At 34.3% G+C, this 19,289-nt stretch overlaps 1 long non-coding RNA gene across 1 annotated transcript; it reads right to left on the bottom strand.

Annotated features, from left to right (window-relative positions):
* Nucleotides 1-3,093: 3,093 nt before the first annotated feature.
* LOC149962003 (uncharacterized) lies at nt 3,094-4,829 on the bottom strand. Its single transcript, XR_016477751.1, has 6 exons — nt 4,799-4,829; nt 4,599-4,743; nt 4,482-4,534; nt 3,450-3,506; nt 3,208-3,234; nt 3,094-3,144 (listed from the first exon to the last, which is right to left on the bottom strand). It is a non-coding gene; the product is annotated as an uncharacterized LOC149962003 (long non-coding RNA).
* Nucleotides 4,830-19,289: the final 14,460 nt, after the last annotated feature.

Here is a 19,289-nt window from a genome sequence, read left to right as displayed (position 1 = left end):
ATTACCGTAAATTATCCTTAGGAAAACGGAAGAAAGATATTGTTGGGTTACTTTTCTTAGAAGATTTACAATTATGAGCCACGAAATGTTGTTTATTCCCTTTGGTTGATTTACTACATCCCTCCATTTTGAGGATGTCCCGCGGAATAACCCCTAAATTTATCAGCCAATCAAAAAATTATAAATTCCTATTTAAATTTTAGTTGGGTGCGCTCACTCTCAGGTGGCGCTAGTGTTTCAGTCTGCTGAATTTCCTTTAGATATACCTATCGTGATGACTGTATGTATTCCAGTCATAGTGCTTCATCCATGCTATCGTAGAGCTCTCGTAAATGCGTTTGGAGGATAAAATAATAATTTTTTTAGAAAATGGCGGTGGAGTTTCTTTGAGCTAACGTGACAAATCAAGGTGTAAACAACATCGAAACAGCCATCCCGCTGAAAATAATGTATTGTGAGTGTCCCAATACTATGAATTGATTTAAATAACCGGATTGGCTATTTTGAAGAATAGGTCCCTCTCCTATATATTTGTTTTGATTGTGCTATAATATAGTATTTTCGCAAGGAATCTATTGCCGTTAAAATTATTTGTGGGAAATGAATACTTAAGGATATATAGTTAATTCAAAATTATATATTATTGGTCGCGTGCGCATGCACCCGTCGGCCTAACGCCGGTGTGATCGGCAGAGATAAAACATTCATTCACTTGAATACTCGGTGCAATGCTCAAAAACATAGGGAACAAAGGCTTAACTTTGAATTTCCATTACTCCACGAATAATTGTTTCCGCAAAAAATGTTTGCACCATTGAATCCCTATCATCTTAACCTTTTTAAAAAATAAAATAAAATTAGGCTCAGGGACCTATAATTAAAAAATACCGCCCAAATCGCAGGACGCTCCATAGATTTTGTTACGTAAGTAAGAATTCCTTTACCACTATTTTTATTTAATAATCAAACGAAACTAAGAATGAACGATCTTTTCGTTTCAATATAGGTATATATAAATTGTCACTTTTGGATCCAGCGATGCGGATTCGCAAGTAATTAACTTTTAAATAATTGGCACGTGAATCGCGATTCGCGCGCCGCGAATGGCACAAAAGTGAACGTTTCCGCTTTGCTAGGTGCGCTACGGCCCTACGTGAAACAAGGCCATCAAAACCATTTGTTTCTTGAGATTGTACTTACAGAAAAGTTTAAAAAAGACTCTTGTATTAATGTATGTGGTTTAATATTTTTTTAAAAAGTAGTTAGTGACCAGTATTTTAATATAGTCTGGTTTATTTGTAATTGTCTGCATTATTCTTCCAAGGTGTCAACAAGTATCGCGTGTTTGTGTTCAGACATGGGTGAATGTTGTGTATGTTATGTAAGTATAAGGCTTCTTCTCTCCAACTCCTAATTTGTTTTTACTTTTGGGACCGGCCGAGTGCTTAGGGTTACGGTAAATTATGTTGCAACGATACTTATACAAACAACTTTGGGAAAAGTCCGTCATCCTTTACGTTTTTATGAACTCATTAACGTCATTTATTATATATTTATTATATATATTAATTGAATCGGCAAGATTTTTATTATTAAGATTAGATTAAAATTAATTGATATAGTTAAAAGTACAGTGCGAACAGGAAACGAGCAGGAGTTATATTTTTAACAAGCGGATCTTAGGGTTCCGTGATGGCAAATTCCAGGTGGAAAGTAATGTGGCAAATTGTGGTAAATACCGGTCCAAAGGTTTATTATTCATCTAATAATTAGATTTTCAACTTATTCTCTTTTCAAAAGGCATATTTTCTTAAAAAGCCATTATTAGCCACTATTTTCCAGTATTTTCCACTGGCCTGGACAAAAATCCCAAAAGGTGGCTCTTAGGAACACCGATCTTTTACAGCTGAGCCAATGACTGCCACGTCTTCTAATTGCAAATAAATAATATCATCGACATACAATGGAGGAATAACAGGAGAAGTTTAAATTTGTCACGCTATTTAGTACAGTACGACAGCCAGGTGACGCTAGCATCTCCTTTCAAAAAAACTCCGGTTAGTTCTCCATGGTAAATTTCCGAGGAGAGGTATATTTTGGGTTTCTAACTTGTTGGGCATTTTTGATAAAATTCTTTTGTTTTTTTGAAAAATATATAAATTGCTGGATCCGCGTTGGATCCAGCGGGATTGATGTCGGTCCAGCAAAAATCCAGCGGGATTGAAAACCCTGCTGGATTGCAAACCCTACTTACCCTCTAATTAATTTTTATTTTATTTGGTTTATTAAAATAAACCAAAATTTAATAAATTTTGTCTTAAATTTTAAACTCATCGTTTCTTATAGCAGAGCCTAGGAAAACCTTATGTTTTTAAAAGCATATTCTAGTTTAGCATTTTGGTTATTTTCATTTTTGAGAGCATAGCGCGGATATCAATTTAGGTATATCTTTCATTTTTCCAAAAACTTGGAGTTTTCAATTACCGAAGCGATTGGTTGGGGTGTAGGAGTGTTGACGTATATTCTCTTCACGATATTCCTGAGGGAAAAAGTATTCTTTTCTTACTACACGTTATTATCTAAGAACTTAACGAGGGGTTAGTCTCTCTCGGATGACCTGTACACCGAGTTCACGTACTTAGTACTGTTAAAGGTATTGCTTTTAAAGAGTTCACGAACTCTTATTAGCACAGTTAGAGGTACGACAGTGTACACCGAGTTCGCGGAGTGACCAACCCCTCGGAACTTGATCTCTCTATTAGATTTTATATTTGTTTAAATGAAAGTTATTTATTTGTCAACTGGTTTGTCTTTTCTGACAAAGTCTAGTTTCGTGACATAAATTTATAAAGCGATAATAAGTATGAGATTTGCTTAATGATAAATAAAAAATTTGTTAAAAACTATGCAGAAATAATTCAATTGATTTTTAGCAACTTATTTATTCGTCAATTAATGTTTATTACTTTTGGTAGTTGTATCAGCTCGCATTGTGACGTTTCTGGCAATATCGTGGTACAAGTGATATACCTCAACAAAACAGGCCTTAGAGATAATTTTAATCATTACTTTATGTACGTGATCTGAGAAATTTCAGACATTTACCATTGAATTCATCATAAGGTCTATATGAATAGTCCACGTCTAAGAATTTGAAAAAATTAATCGTTACCATGCCTTCAAATTATTGAAGAGAGACCAACTTACTTTTTTCCAAATATCTTTTTGGCAAATCTATGAAAAGTTTTGAAATTAAAGGTCAATACTTACAGATTTGGCTTGACTTAAATAGAATAACGCTAACTTTTGTAATGGCGGAAACGACTTCATCAGTTTTATTCGACCCTTTCGTCTATTATAAAATCAATATATGGGGAAAATAAATTAAAACCTCTTGCTTAGTTTTTTTTTAAATATTTCATACATATTGAATAATCTACATAACCTACAGCTTTCTGGAAATCCAGACACAATTCCAAATCCAGTTTCTTCGTTTCTAGGTAGTCCTGTCGAAAAACATCCTGGTTAATAATATGTTTATTTTTAAATTGCACTTTCTTTTGGACAATTACGCCCCATTTTTCGACGAAATTATTCATATACCGATTAATTAAAACTAACAAGATTTCTTATGAATTTATAAGTTAAAAAAAGAATTCCTAAATGAACCGACTAATTCATAAGTTTCCCTTTCAATTCTTAAGATTTCCAATGAATAAACCAATTTACTTGATGATCAACCGATTAAGTCTTTATTTTGCCATAAGTTTACTTATTTATCCATCAAGATATCAATTTTCCTAAAAATATGCTTATTTATCAAATCAGTATATTGATTTATAATTCAATGTACTCATTTACCGATAAATGTTTGTATTTACCAAACAACAATTGATTAACATTGTGTTAATCCTTATTTTATTTTTATAATATCTAAATCTTACCAAACAATTTTTTTTTCAATGGATAAATTGTTGAGAAATTGCTCGTAATTTATTAACGAGCTAAAATTTTCCATATGTCAGCATTAGTAAAACCGAAGAATTTTATTTATTTTTTAATATTTTGAAGTTGTAGTTACTTCATCGAAAAATTAAACTTTCTAAGAAGTTTAATATGAAGCAAATTTACCGTGTTTGAAATAACTTTGTTTAAGTATGATCAAGCGTCTCATAGATTTTCTAATATGTAATATTATAAGATAGAAAGAGGCCTTATAGTAACATAAAACAAAACAGTGGGAAACCCAGTAAATAGCGTTACATAAAAATACTTAGAATATATGATGATTAGATACCGTAATCAAAACCCCTTATTAACTCACAAAATATTAATTAATTTAAAATTCATCGTTTATACTAATTTGGTTAAATTTTCTGAAAATGATCTTAACATAAATAGGAGGATTAGACTTCAACATCTCAAAAATAAAGACCACCCTAAAACATTCTGTGTTAAATTAAATGGAACAATGTACATACGTCAAAGCAGGGCTTTCCTTCTGGTTTGGCTTCGGAAAATTCCTTCAGTGTAGCTGAAACGTATTAATTGAATGCTTAGAGAAATATGATATCGCGTAAAATCCAAGGAATTCACACCTTCAATAACAGGTACCAGTAGTTGATTATTGCAAAGAAATGACATTTCATTTATATTGCACTGGTCTCTGGAGCGGTAGTTAAGCACCATGTTCTCGCACCACATGTGCGTCGACTGTGTTTTGTTAAAATGTCGTGAAAACGTCTAAAAATCGATATAATTATTACTCGATCTTCATTTTATTGATTTACCAACTTACATAGTCGTATAGCTTTTCCAATTTCTTTAAATTGAAATTGTTGGTTTAAAGTAAAGTCATTAATGAAATAATACTATTTGCCTTTTTTAATGTTAGTTTCAAATAATAAATATTTATTTTAAAATCGTTAAATCTCACAGAAAAAAGTTTAACTTCCGAACAAGTTGGTGTTCCCCGAGGGGCTGATCACTCCGCGTAATCGGTGTATAGAGCCGTACCTTTGACTGTACTAATGGGATTACGCGTAATCTTTGAAGTCCCTGCCTTTGGCAGTGGTAATCTAAGCGTAATCCGGTGTACAGACTTTCTAAGAGTGGTTAGCCCCTCGGTGTTCCCATCATGTGTTTTTTTAAAGTATCTAAGTCCTGAAACCTTCGAAGTTTAAAACCTAATTTACAACACTTCAATCACATTTCAAGCGTTCTGGCACAACTATACCGTGTAGTTTTTAAACACCTATAAAAAATAATGCTGTATTTACGTTTTAAGACAGATTTTAAGGTTAGTACTTTTAAATGATTCTTGATTAATATACAGATGATATTCTCTAAAAATATTTAGTTATTAATTTTCATAAACACGACCCCGAAAGTATAACATTTAAAAATTTATAAACTTTTCCCTAATTTTCGGATTTATTGAGAATTAAATGTATTATAAAACAACTATTAAAAAAGTCTCAATCATCAAAAGAAAGCTAATTTAACTTTTATTCTGATTATATTTCATTTCGTATGATGTTATTTGATAAAATTACCAATAACATGAAATTCCTTAAGTCCTAAATCAATAAATTGGATATATTTTTGGACTTTTCTATAAATTTAACTTAAAAATTCAAGTAATTAGGAAATTTGAATCCTACTCATAAGACACAGTAATGAAAATATATGCTTTTTTATCACACCTTTAAACGGTATTGTATCATTTTTTAATATTTAAAATTTAATTGATCAAATTCTACAAGCATAATTATTAGGTAAACAAAGTTTAATTCGACACGCGTAGAAAGGTTTTAAACATATTTGCCCTTAACACAGTTTTTTTTAAACGTGTGTGAAAAAGCGTTACATTTTTACGTTTACGAAAACGTTTCGATTTTATACGTAGTTTTAAATTTTTAATATTTTTAGTACGGATTTCAAAACAGAGATACGATTTAAATTGCCAGTAAAACCCCGTGCAGCTAGTTTTTCCATTGATGCTAAATGATAAAAATCGAAATCTTAAAAATCGGTCTTTTATATCGTTAGTTTTAAACACGGTATATTCTGATTACTAAGTAAAGCTCATTTTTGGCTGGTGGCAAGGAAAGCACAAAAAGTTCAATTATATATTTACCTTCATATCTGCAATTTTGCAAACCTAAAATCAAAATTTTATTTAGTTATCATACGCATCTCTTCTTAGGTTTCACTATAAATTTTGGATGTGATGTCGGCCATGGATTAAAAGCAAGAAGGAATTGATAGGGAAAGTGGCTGTAGCGCTTTAACGGTTGGGGAAAACTAAAAATTTGTATAATTATCTGTTATACTTTGGACAATTCTGCAGTACGTTTCTCCGTCTGAAATAAATGATTTTGTTTAGAAAGCTTAAGATATTAAGTATAAACTATAACTTGTAGGGTCAATCCATGTCAAATCACTCAAGGTCCCCACGCTACCCACTCCGATTTTAGTGAAACTCTCACCAAATTTAATTCCCGCCTGTTTAGTGAGAAATCCAAAATTTCAGCTCTGTTTTCAATTTAGCTCTTGAGATACTGGTTTTGAAATTTACCCCAGGATGCGCTCGAAATTCCAAACCTTTCAAAAATCCCATTTTTAACGAATTATATTTCAGGAACGGCTTATTCGCTTTCCAGAATGATATTTGTTTTTGATAAAAAAGTTGCTAGAGTCCACAAATAAGGTGTCACAAAGGAATATAAATGAGTAGTTTATTTTATAACAATTTTCAAAGATGCTTGATAAATCACGGTTTTTGTTCGACAGATTTATTTAAACAATTTCCCAATTCCTAATAGTAGATATTATATTGTTAATTAGGACTTTTAGTAGGTAAAAAAGGGTCAAGAAACACGAAAATAGAACTAAAATTTAAAAAATGGCTTTTTTTGAAAATTGCAAAATCGAAGCCGTCTTCGGTGGCGATTTCGGGTTGGTGAGAAACTAAAATTGCAACAAAAACTGTAATACCACTGGAAAGATAAGGGTTTCATATAAAACATATCAAAAATTAATTTTGTCTTTACATTTCCTTGATACTTTAAATAACTTCTCAAATAGCGGTAAAAATATCTATATTTATGTGATTAGTGTCAGCCCTATAGAACCGCTTTGGAAACTAGCTACTCAATTCGCAACTAAAATCAGGCACCCTCGTTACTGATTTGCTTTTGGTTATTGTGGCGTTAACGTAAATTATAGTTTCTTTAAATCAGTATGTTCATAAGTTACATAATAAGCATAAGTATGACACTTAATGATATCGGTTAATGACAGTCTCCCACAAAGGGGTTGCGTATATAAGCATCGTAACCTGAGGATTTGTAAAACGATATTCGGCACTTCCTATCCTTTCGTGGCATTATATATCAGCCAAAACATATTTAGATCTCAAATTCGAATTATAAGAGGACTCTTCTCGGGCAGCCTTCTACAACGCTATCTCTAAAGTTTGATTTCTGTACCGAGGTAGTTTTCAAAAGCGTGGCGGAGGAGGGGGGGGGGAAGACAAGATCTACCTAACTTTTCAGGGGCAACATGTGATCTTATACTTTATATCTTTATAATTTAAAATAAACAAATTTCCCATCACCTAAAGACCGCTAGAATTCAACTTCGGCAAGCAGGCGCCGGAAACATGTGAGAATTCCAATATCACGTGCTGATTTATTTGCCCCTGAATTCGAAGCCAACGCGCCCTTTTGAGAAAATCGCGAACTGATCCTATCTCGGGCTGCTCCGGAACGTTAGCGTGAAGTGAAAAGCGGCCCGAGAAGAGTCCTCTTATCATTCGTCCATGGTTCCGTCATAAACAAAATTAATGCATATATGCTATTGAAAAGTTCAGTCCTTACCCGGTAATGATGTATATGGGTATAGACAAATCAGATTTATCCTTAAATAATTAAGAGTTAGGAGAAGAGGTTGTTTCGCACTTGTGTATATGATGTTACTTAAGGTATTTTTATATAATAAGTATAATTTAGGTTAAAGTTGATTTAGACTAGTGCCATTCTATTCCACAACACATTTCTGGCCATTTTTAAATTTGTGTATTTAGTTGATTTAGTACACATTGCCAGCATAAGATGGCTGTTAATTCGCTTTTCGTTTCAAGTCGCTGGAAGGTGCTGCCATCTAGAAGTACTTTCTAATTTTGTTTTAATTTGATAGAGTCCAAACTCGCTTAATTAACATGGCTTACATGTACGTTTATGTTACGGACTCTTATTCAATCTAAACTATCCTACTAACATGGCTTAAGTTTATGTTATGCACCCTTATTCAATCTGAACTACCCTACTAGCATATGTAAACGGTTCTGCGATTAGCACAAGTAGATTATTTTTAAAGCAAGTGGCGGCTTGACGTGAAGTAGCTCTTTTTTCAATAGATGTCGCTAGCGTCGAAATTAAAAAGGCGGTACTGATAAGTACCCCTCTCGATGATTGGATTGCTTGTAAATTGGTCAATAACATAAATTATAGCAATTATAAACAAAGTTGTTAGATGGGTTATATAATTTAGATTAAAGTTCACAAAATAGAGATAAGTTGTATAACTATAATACTCTACAATGACTTTCTAACGACCGTATCATTTGGCTATTTCGAATTTTAGCTTCCTTTGCCATAAATAGATGGCACCTCGCTCTCCAGTAAAGTCACGTTTTTCAAAGAATTGGCTAAGATTCCCGGCCATCTCTAATAACAGGGGCCTTTTCATAATACAGGTGGCAATGATATAACCGCCGGCGTTGTTAAAGAGCCTGAACTAACTTGGAAGAAGACTGCCATCTGATACTACTAAGTAAAACGACAAGATTTATTCAATATTATTATTCATTGACAGAAGATGACAAAATAATATTACTTTCAAGGGTATAAATAAATTACCAAAATGTACAAGAAATTAAATTAAAGGAACAGAATACAGAAAATAAAAATGGGCTTCGCGCTATAGTTGAAATTTAAACAGATTCTACTGCTGCTAATCGCAGAACCGTTAGCGGATGCTAGTAGGATAGTTCAGATTGAATAAGAGTGCTTTAGCAATGTTAAAGCGAGTACCGGCTCTATCAAATTAAAAAAAAACTATCAGAAGGCTCTTTGGGGTGGAAAAACCTTCCAGCGACTTGAAACCAAAGGCGAATTAACAACCATCTATTGCTGGCAATGTGTACTTAAGGAACTGAATGTGTTGTAGAAAAGAATGGCACTATTCTAATTCACATTTAACCTAAATTATACTTCATATATAAAAATACCATAAGTAACATCGTATACACAAGTACGAAACAACCTGTTCTCCTAACTATTAATTATTTATTGATAAATCTGATTTTTCTATGACCATATATATCATTACAGGGTAAGGACTGAACTTTTCAATAGCATTATATTCATTCATTTTGTTTATTCGAATTTGAGATCTAAATATGTTTTGGCAGATATATAATGCCACAAAAGGATAGGCAGTGTCGAATTTCGTTTTACAAATCCTCAGGTTACGCTGCTTATATACGCAACCACTTTGTGAGAGACTGTCATTAACCGATACCATTCAGTGTCATACTTATGCTAATTATGTAACTTATGAACATACTGATTTAAAGTAACTGTAATTTACGTTAACGCCACAATAACCAGAAGCAAATCAGTAACGAGGGTGCCTGATTTTAGTTGCGAATTGAGTAGCTTGTTTCCAAAGCGGTTCTATAGGGCTGACACTATTCACATAAATATAGAGATTTTTACCGCTATTTGAGAAGTTATTTAAAGTATCAAGGAATTGTAAAGACAAAATGAATTTTGGATATGTTTTATATGAAACCCTTATCTTTCCAGTGGTATTACAGTTTTTTGCAATTTTAGGTGTTCACCAATCCGAAATCGCCACCGAAGACGGCTTCGATTTTGCAATTTTCAAAAAAAGTCAATAATTAAAGTTTCGAATCTTCAAACCGTGACGCCATTTTTAAATTTTAGTTCTATTTTCGTGTTTCCCGACCCTTATTTACCAACTACAAGTCCTAATTAAGAATATAAGATCTACTATTAGGAATTGGGAAATTGTTTAAATAAATCTGTCGAACAAAAACCGTGATTTATCAAGCATCTCTGAAAATTTTTATAAAATAAATTACTCATTTATTTTCCTTTGTGACACCTTATTTGTGGACTCTAGCAACTGTTTTATCAAAATAAAAAAAATCATTCTGGAAAGCGAATAAGCCGTTCCTGAAATATAATTCGTTAAAAATGGGATTTTTGAAAGGTTTGGAATTTCGAGCGCGTCCAGGGGTAAATTTCAAAACCAGTATCTCAAGAGCTATATTGAATACAGAGCTGAAATTTTGGATTTCTCACTAAACAGGCGGGAATTAAATTTGGTGAGAGTTTCACTAAAATCGGAGTGGGTAGCGTGGGGACCTTGGGTGATTTGACATGGACTGAGCCACAAGTGTTTTTCTAAAAATTGTTATTGAATATTATCGTAAAAGAATTGCTTTAGTTACGTCATTCGCATTCAGATATTTATTAAAATATGGTTGAGCGATTTTGCAAAATTCCTCGCTAAGCTGTTGGGATCTCTCCGACATCTGTCAACGAAAGAAAAGTCTTTTAACGGAAAAAACCGCGTTTTAGAAGTTTCCTACTTTTAAACATCCTGACAAGCTGTAATTTTTATATTGCTTCTGGTAATAATTTATTTTATCTGTAATTTAAAAACTATCATAAACAGAAGTCTTATAAATGGAGAGCACAGAATGATATATTTAAATGACAGGCAATCATCGAACGATTGTTAAATCGAAAACATTCGAACACGAAATTCGTCTCGCCTAACTCTCTTCGTTAGCTAGATGCCCATAAATACTAGCAAAAACGTGTTTAAAGTCTGAAATTCCAAAATTATTTATTGAAAAACAAAAAGTGTTTATTCAAAGTAGAATATTAGGTAAATACTTAGTATTCAACGAGTATATTCCGTGTTGAGAAAAATAACTACGTCGTTTCAGCGAATAACGTTTGCATATGAACTATACTTATGAAGTATACTTGTTCTTTGATATGTTCCACTATACTTATTTCCGACGATTATTAATGATATTTATATCACTGGATTGTTAAGAAACTAGAAAATTGACCGCTTAAAATATAAAAAACAATCGCTTATACACGCAAAAAAGAAATCAATACCGTTTAAAAAAAACATTGGATTTGTTTTTCAAATCAACGCGGTTTGAACTTAATACGCGCGCTTTATAATCGAATGGTACTCGTAATTTAACACCCAAAAATATGTGATGAAACACGTGATAACTAGTGACAAAATACGTAGTATATAAGTGCTATGACCACTTGCGATAATGACCATATTAAGGTTCCGATTAAACCATTTATTAATTTCTTTATTTGTAATCAAAGTTTTATAGCTTATGGAAGCTTTTCAATTTCAATTAGCCTTGGTTGATCCAACACAAACAGCTGGCGGCGGCATTTTTGACGGATAGTTTCATACAATAGTGAGCAATTCCTAGTTCATTGTCAGTCCATCACCAAGTGATATTTTAAGTGTTCATTAACGAATTAGATGAAATACACAATTAAAAATAAAAAGTGTAATACTTCTTTCTAATTTGCTAATTATGGTATAAATTAATATTAGTGATATCGTGAGAAACCAAACTTTTGGGCTGTTACTCATATTAATTGTTTTATATATGTATAAAACATAAATTTTGTCTAATATATAAATTTAATAAAACAAATATTTAATTTATTTCTGAATTTTAATTTAACGAACACTTAAATTTGGGTTTAAAAATCACTTTCACAGAATCTAATTGAGAAAAATTAATATAATCGTTTAACTTTTAACGAAAAAGGTAAAGTAATTTGAAAAAGTTTAAAAAGTATTTAACGTGCAAACTACTTAACTGTTTTGAAGACAGTTTTTTGCAAAAGAGACTTACTGATTGTGTCAGAATGGCAATTGTAGATCGCCATTTCGCAGAGTTTCAAACGGTGATGTTCTTCGTCCTCAATATTTGATTGAGCCACGCTGTGTTTTTAAAACATAGCATCAAAACGAAGCTTACTAAAGTTAGTTTGAAGACATCTTTACCTGGTCGTTTTTGTCGCTTGGCCATTTGTGGTCTGAATAACACAGTATATCATCGATATTAGAATAACTGGAATCTGCAGCTTTTCTAGACTCATTTATACTGTTAAAGTTTAGTTTTAACGTTTAACTACTCACAGTGTTTAGCTTCTGGTGCCCAGACGTTTATATACGTTCCTTTTGTGTATTCAACTGCTTTTTTCACTTCGTGTATGCCAGAGTCTTAAATATATATATATATATATATATATATATATATATATATATATATATATATATATATATATATATATATATATATATATATATATATATATATATATTTAAACATTTGTTATTTGACAATTAAATTTTGATGTACCAAAAACTCCTTTTGAATAATTTTTCTATTCAGCTGGTAAATTTCTTGTTAACAGTTTATTTTTTTTTCAAATTGAATATCAACAAAGAAATAACAACTATGTTTTGACCTTTTCTTTTAATGTGAAAGCGCTAGAATAGCCCTGCACTATCATTACTTAATTGTCAATATTATAAGCCAACGTAAAGTGATACTTCTAGAGAAAGATAATGTGAAGTGAGCGAAAGGACATTTTATCATAGATATTTTACCTCTTGGCTGGAAAAATTAGAGGTGTTGATTTTCTTCGGAAAATACAAAGGTGAATCAAGCGCTGCCGTCATAATATCAGTTTTCGTAAATTCAAACACATCTTGAAATAAAAGTTACTCATTGCGGTTACCACTAATTCCCCGATCCTAAGTGGGAATTTGGTTCTTTAATAAACCATTAAATGTTGGCGATTTCCTGTTTCAGTACAGAATCTGAGTTTGTTTGATTTATAATATATTTCTGTTTAAACGCAGTGATATCTGAACTTCAATTTGAAGTTTCTTTTTTAGAAAACCCTAATTTTAGAAAATATAGATATATATCCAGATTGAGGATAGAGTTCAGCTCATTTTTAACTGCCACAATGTCTAAAAAGGAGATCCAAAACATATTATAGTAAAATATATTCTAGTAAAATATATTTTTAAACTTGAGATTGCAACGGATTGCCGTATATTGTAGGCTTAAACAGTGTTAATCCCATTTTTTTAATAATTTTTGAAGACAGCCAATTTATCTTCTGCTTCAATAAATAACGGTAAAATACACAGGAGGAATAAAGAAATGCTTTGCATTTAAATTGCTATGCCTGAGCAAATACTTGACATGATAAAAACTTTAGCTAACCTTTTTGCCATCAAAGGATACGTATATTATGTTTGATACTAATTTTTTGAAATGTTTATATTTCTTTTTTGGTAAAAGTTTAAATATTCAAAATGGAAAGGAAAACGTTTTTACTGAATCACTTCCTTAAAGTAGATTATTTCAGTTTTCCTTTTCTATTATTTGTTTTCTTACAAATCCCTGTTTTATTAAAACGCTTTTTGGCGGGGACTACTATACCTGTGTGTGGTGTGTTTATTCGATAACTACCGCTTGATCACTTCGAGAGTTCGTTATTGTTTTTTGGCTTTATTAAAACTTTAATATTTCAGACGCACCTAATAAAATATATTTTACGACAATCATTTTTATAAAAGTAAAGTTATTTCAAACTTATTATTTTTCCACCAACTATCTAAATAAAGTATCTTGTCTCGTCAGCTGTTACATCATTTACAACATACATCATTAAAATAAGGTTTGATATTTCAAGCCACCTTTTAGCACAGGCAAGTGTCCAAGCTAATGGAGCAAGTGAATGAAACATTTCGACCTTTATATCTAGCTTAGGTTTTTCTGCAACTAAAATTTGTTGGCCAAAAGCTTAAACCCTCTTTATGTTGATTTATTTTAATTATTATCCATTAAAAGCTGCTTCTCTAGATATCTTTATTCTGGTACAGATATCGATAGTATAAATCTACCAATTTTATCATAAAAGCAGTTTTAAAATCTTTTTTCCAAGAAATTTCCGTTTCTCAGTTTTTTCTTGATATTTGCGGTTTATTCTAGAAAAATCTTCAAGAACCTAAACAAGCGACTAAATATCTAATATATTAATGATGAATAAATCAACTGGCTTTTTTCAACGTTTATCCTCAAATTTCTTTTTTAATCGAGTTCAATATTGTTTTTACAGATATTAATTAAATTAGCTAACTTTGATGTAATATCAGGAAGCAAAATAAATAAAAAAAATTAAATTATCTTATTCCTTATAAAAGGTGAACCTTCATACCACACGAAAGGAACCTTCTTAGGAGTCTTTAAGAATGCTTTCAGAACGAGAAAGATTATGGAGCATCCAAAACTTGGTTCTGAAAGTGATGGTTAGGAAAATTTAGCTGCCATTTTTTTTTATTCGATCGATAGCCGTTCGCTTGTTTAATGCGCTTTTTGCTGTCTTAATCTTGATGAATGGAGAGACGGTGATCAACATTTGATAGTTCATTGCGACAAAATTCCTTTGTGTCAATTTATTCAGGGTTGCCCATTTAGAGATGCGACTATATTGCCATTACGAAAAAATTGTAAACAATTGATATTTTAATAAAGTAAAACGTATCATTTTGATTAAAGAGATTTTATTTCTACACACAACGTAACGGGTGATATATGACCTAGTTCACATGTGTTTCTGAAGCGTCCTGAGTTTTGGAAATATAAATATTGTTTTGAGATTGCCCATTTTTTACCGTTAAGGTAAATGTCGTCATCTTTTTCGACACGTACCCGATATTATATTTTAGTTTAATAAGTTGTTAATAAGATGTCCCTATGTGTAAATATATTTATAAAGTATGAATGTATGAGGTAAAAACTACGCGGGCTTACCACGACCACCCAACGAAGCCGGTAAATGTTTTAATCTTGAGGCAATAGGTAGCGGTTTTTAATTCAGTTGTCCCTAAATAACAGCATGTATTAATCGTATCCCGACAATAACATTCACAACATAATAATTTAAACAATCAATTTGAACATTTCTGTGGCAGCCATCTTTCCACACGATTGATAATTTTGGTTCCATTTCTACTTCTTTCCCTCTTTCCTTTTTCTCTTGTCCCTTTTCCTTTTCTTAGTTCTTCTCACCCTTTCGACATGGGGGGCGATGACCCCGAAGACTTGCATTTCTCTGGTCATCGACCAAAGAAAAAGAAAACCGATGAGTCACTATCACAAATAAATGCGACAGAAACCTCACCTATACCAGTTAGACTTAGAACAATTATTCTTCACCCTCAAATAGAAAGTGATCGTCCTAGACAACCGATAGATGATGATCAAACGACAACATTCCATGATGCAGGCTTTATGACTAATTTCCGGCAAGTTAAAGCTGAACTTGGCACAGTAATGGATTTAAAATTCTACGTCGAGGGGCACTACTGATACAGCCTAAAACATTAGATCAACAAGGAAAATTACTAAAAGTTTCCAAGTTTATTGACATTGCAGTAACCCCAAGTAGAGAGCTGCAGAGCAGCGAAAATACCATACCGTTTCCGCTCCGTTTTGTTTCCCGGTATGGTACATAAATCCGTTTCCGGTCCGCTTTGTTTCTCATCCGTTGTTTCCGTCCGTTTCCGGTCCGTTTAGTTTCACGCCTATTATTTCCGTCCGTTTCTGGTCCGCTTTGTTTCTCGTCCGTTATTTCCCTCGGTTTTTGCTCCGGTTTATTTCTAGCCCATTATTTCCGTCCGTTTCCGCTCCGGTTTATTTCTAGCCCATTATTTCCGTCCGTTTCCGCTCCGATTTATTTCTAGCCCATTATTTCCGTCCGTTTCCGCTCCGATTTATTTCTAGCCCATTATTTCCGTCCATTTACGCTCCGATTTATTTCTAGCCCATTATTTCCGTCCATTTACGCTCCGATTTATTTCTAGCCCATTATTTCCGTCCATTTACGCTCCGTTTTTTTTGTCGCCTATCATTTCGGTCCGTTTCCGCTACGTTTCATTTATCGTCAATATTTTCCGTCCGTTTCCGCTCCGTTTGTTTCTCCGATATTATTTCCGTTCGTGTTCCGCTCAGTTTCATTAATCGTCTATATTACTTAATATTTATTTACGCTCCCGTTTTATATTTTGCTTTCCCTCAGTATACACTCTTTTTAGAAACGTTTACTGGGCGCCGCCATTATCGTACAGACAACCAACAAGCAAGCCCTCTACCGCAGAAATTTCATCCCCCCAAAACCGGTTTTTTCATCACCCTCCCCGTAGACTGTAAGGTAATGGCGGTCGATAGTCTATAGTCTTGAAAAATGAGGAAAAATTATTTTATTTTCCAGAATACAGAAATTTACAGAAACAATTATTCCCCCTTTTCGCTAAACGGCCTTTGTACCTTTTGCGATACTGCGCATTGATGTACGCAACGTAGTCGCAGATAAAAAGGCTTCAGTTGCAGTCATGTTTCCCACGAGCCGGTGAAGAAGGGGGATTATGATCTCACTGTCTGGAATAGTGGGAGACCCAATCAGCAGCCGAGAGAGAAATGAAAACAGTGTCCATGCTTCAATATACGACGTTTTTTTCGGAAATTTGCACCGATCCCGTTCCATTACTAAGGTTTTGGAAAATTTTACTCCGATCCCGTTCCGTTACAACGATTTTTCGGAAATTTGCTCCGATTCCGTTCCGTTACAAAGATTTTTCGGAAATTTGCTCCGATCCCGTTCCGTTACAACGATTTTTCGGAAATCTGCTCCGATTCCGTTCCGTTACAACAAATTTTCGGAAATTTGCTCCGATTCCGTTCCGTTACAACAAATTTTCGGAAATTTGCTCCGATTCCATTCCGTTCCTCTACTTTCTTATAAATTAGCTCCGATTCCGTTCCAGCGTCGCGGAACGGAACGGAGTCCGCGGAAACGGAATAATTTCCGCTCCGTTGCAGCTCTCTAACCCCTGGAATTCGACGGGTTATTGGTGGGATAGCAACAGAGTTTACAGAAGACGAGATAAAAAACGACCTTACCGAAAACGACTTCAACATAACAGAGGTCAGAAGACTTGGTGCTCAAAGTTTTGTTTTCGTAATAACGTTTCCGGAGGAAGATCCACCAAATTTTAATGAGATACAATTATCGTTTGGCCGCCGTAAAATGCGACCGTACGAGAGATGAGCCTTATTCTGTTTCAATTGTAAAACTTTCGGACATCAAATAACAACTTGTCCACGACACTTTCGTTGCGATCATTGCGGGGAAGAACACGAGGAAAAAGAAATCTGCACTAATCAACTTAAATCAATCATGCCCAAAGAGAACCGAACAAAACGGAATTCTCCAATTACAAGAAAAAGAAAACATTTCGAAAATGGAAGCTAAGCAAGAGTGAAACCACTGCGACAAGTACAACAAACCCCACCATCACTCAATAATTCCAACTTTCCACCATTGCCAAAGTTTTTGTCACCTCAAAAAATAGTAAATACATGTAGGTCTATTACAGCAATCGCATGTGGATGTACAAAGTCTCATTAAAATATTATAGTTATCTTTGCCAACACAATCCTCCGAATCATGCCGATAGATCCGAATGCAGGCATCAAGCAAATTACTGAGCTGATAAACAAAAAATGTACAACAGCTTTATCCCTTGCTGACATCCTTGCAGATTTAGAAGCCAAGAACTACGCTTTCCATGCGTTGGAAAGGTCTAACAATATGGATGGAAGTTGGTGAGCCTTAATTGGTAATACTGTGGAACCCTCACTCCAAACTAGGGTAAAGTAGCTATGGTGCAAGTAGGTAGGTAGGTATGGGCCAGGATTGACTTCAGTATGAACATTTACTTTATTTCTAAAATTACCTGAACTTATATACATGTAAAAACATTTTTTATACTTTTCCTTTTTTTAAAACAAATGTGAAAGGTAAAGAAATATATATTTTTTAGTTTCGCACATTACTCCCCTTCCAGTGCCCGGTAAACAGGTAGGGAGGCTTAACGCACCTTCCAGACCGCGTATACTGGCACGCAGAATCAGGTAAATCCGTGAATGTCACTCTTTTCTTTGGCTTTAGAATTGGCAGCGCCACCGGTCCAAGTTGCGGTACCCTCGGCAACTCGTTGAACTCGACAAGCGCTGGCTTAATGCGGTCGATTGAGACATTATCGGTACGCGTCTTGATGCGAAGCTTGAAATACTTGTCATGTCTTTCTAGCACCTCAAACGGACCATCATACTTTGGTTGCAAAGGCTTCTGAACCGCATCCCGCCGAATCCATACGTGGGAACAAGTTGGTAGCTCTTTGTTAACGAACACGTTCTGCTTGGCATGATTAGAGGCAGGCACCGGGCGAACTGACTCCATGACTGATCGCAAGGAGCTGAGAAAATCGTCCGGACAGCACCTTCGTTGAGCAGGACGAAAGAAATCGCCAGGCAATCGGAGTGATTCACCATAGACCATCTCAGCTGAACAGGCTTTAAGATCTTCCTTGAGAGCGGTCCGGAAACCCAATAACCCCGCGCAATGATAGCAGCCTTGAGTGGTCGGTGTACTGCCTCTACCATCCCGTTTGCTTGGGGTGATAAGCCGTGACCTGTTTATGGCGAGCACCCAGATGGGTTGCGAGGTCCTTGAAAAGACAAGATGCAAATTGACGCCCACGATCCGAATACACGATGTACGGACAACCAAAACGTGCAACCCGGCCATCGTAGAAGACCCGACAGACGCTTTCCACCGTGATGTCACGCATCGGGAATGCTTCTGGCCATCTGGTGAAACGATCCACGCAGGTAAGTATATAAGAGAACCCGTCCAATGGTGGCAGTGGCCCCACCAAGTCAACGTGGACATCTGAGAATCTTTGCGCCGTAAGTGGATAACGACCATGAAGACTGAAGGTATGTCGACCAATTTTGCTTCTCTGACACGGTACACAGGCTCTCACCCATCTTGCTACGTCGGCTTTCATCGAGCGCCATACGAAACGTTGAAACATCTGCTTATGTGATCTTTGTATCCCCAAATGAGATAAACCATGGACATTCATGAAAACGTGTCTCCGAAAAGTCTGAGGAATATAAGGCCGGATCTGATTAGTCGAGGTATCACAATAGAGAGTTACGTCTGTATCAGGAACCGCGATTTTCTTCAGCTGCAGCGAAGTTGACG

Source organism: Leiobunum rupestre, chromosome 1 (assembly GCF_980474605.1).
Source record: "Leiobunum rupestre chromosome 1, qqLeiRupe1.1.hap1, whole genome shotgun sequence".
NCBI classification, from domain to species: Eukaryota; Metazoa; Arthropoda; class Arachnida; order Opiliones; family Sclerosomatidae; genus Leiobunum; species Leiobunum rupestre.
The sequence above is the reverse complement of the archived record's forward strand: the minus strand, read 5'-3'. Positions and strand labels throughout refer to the sequence as shown.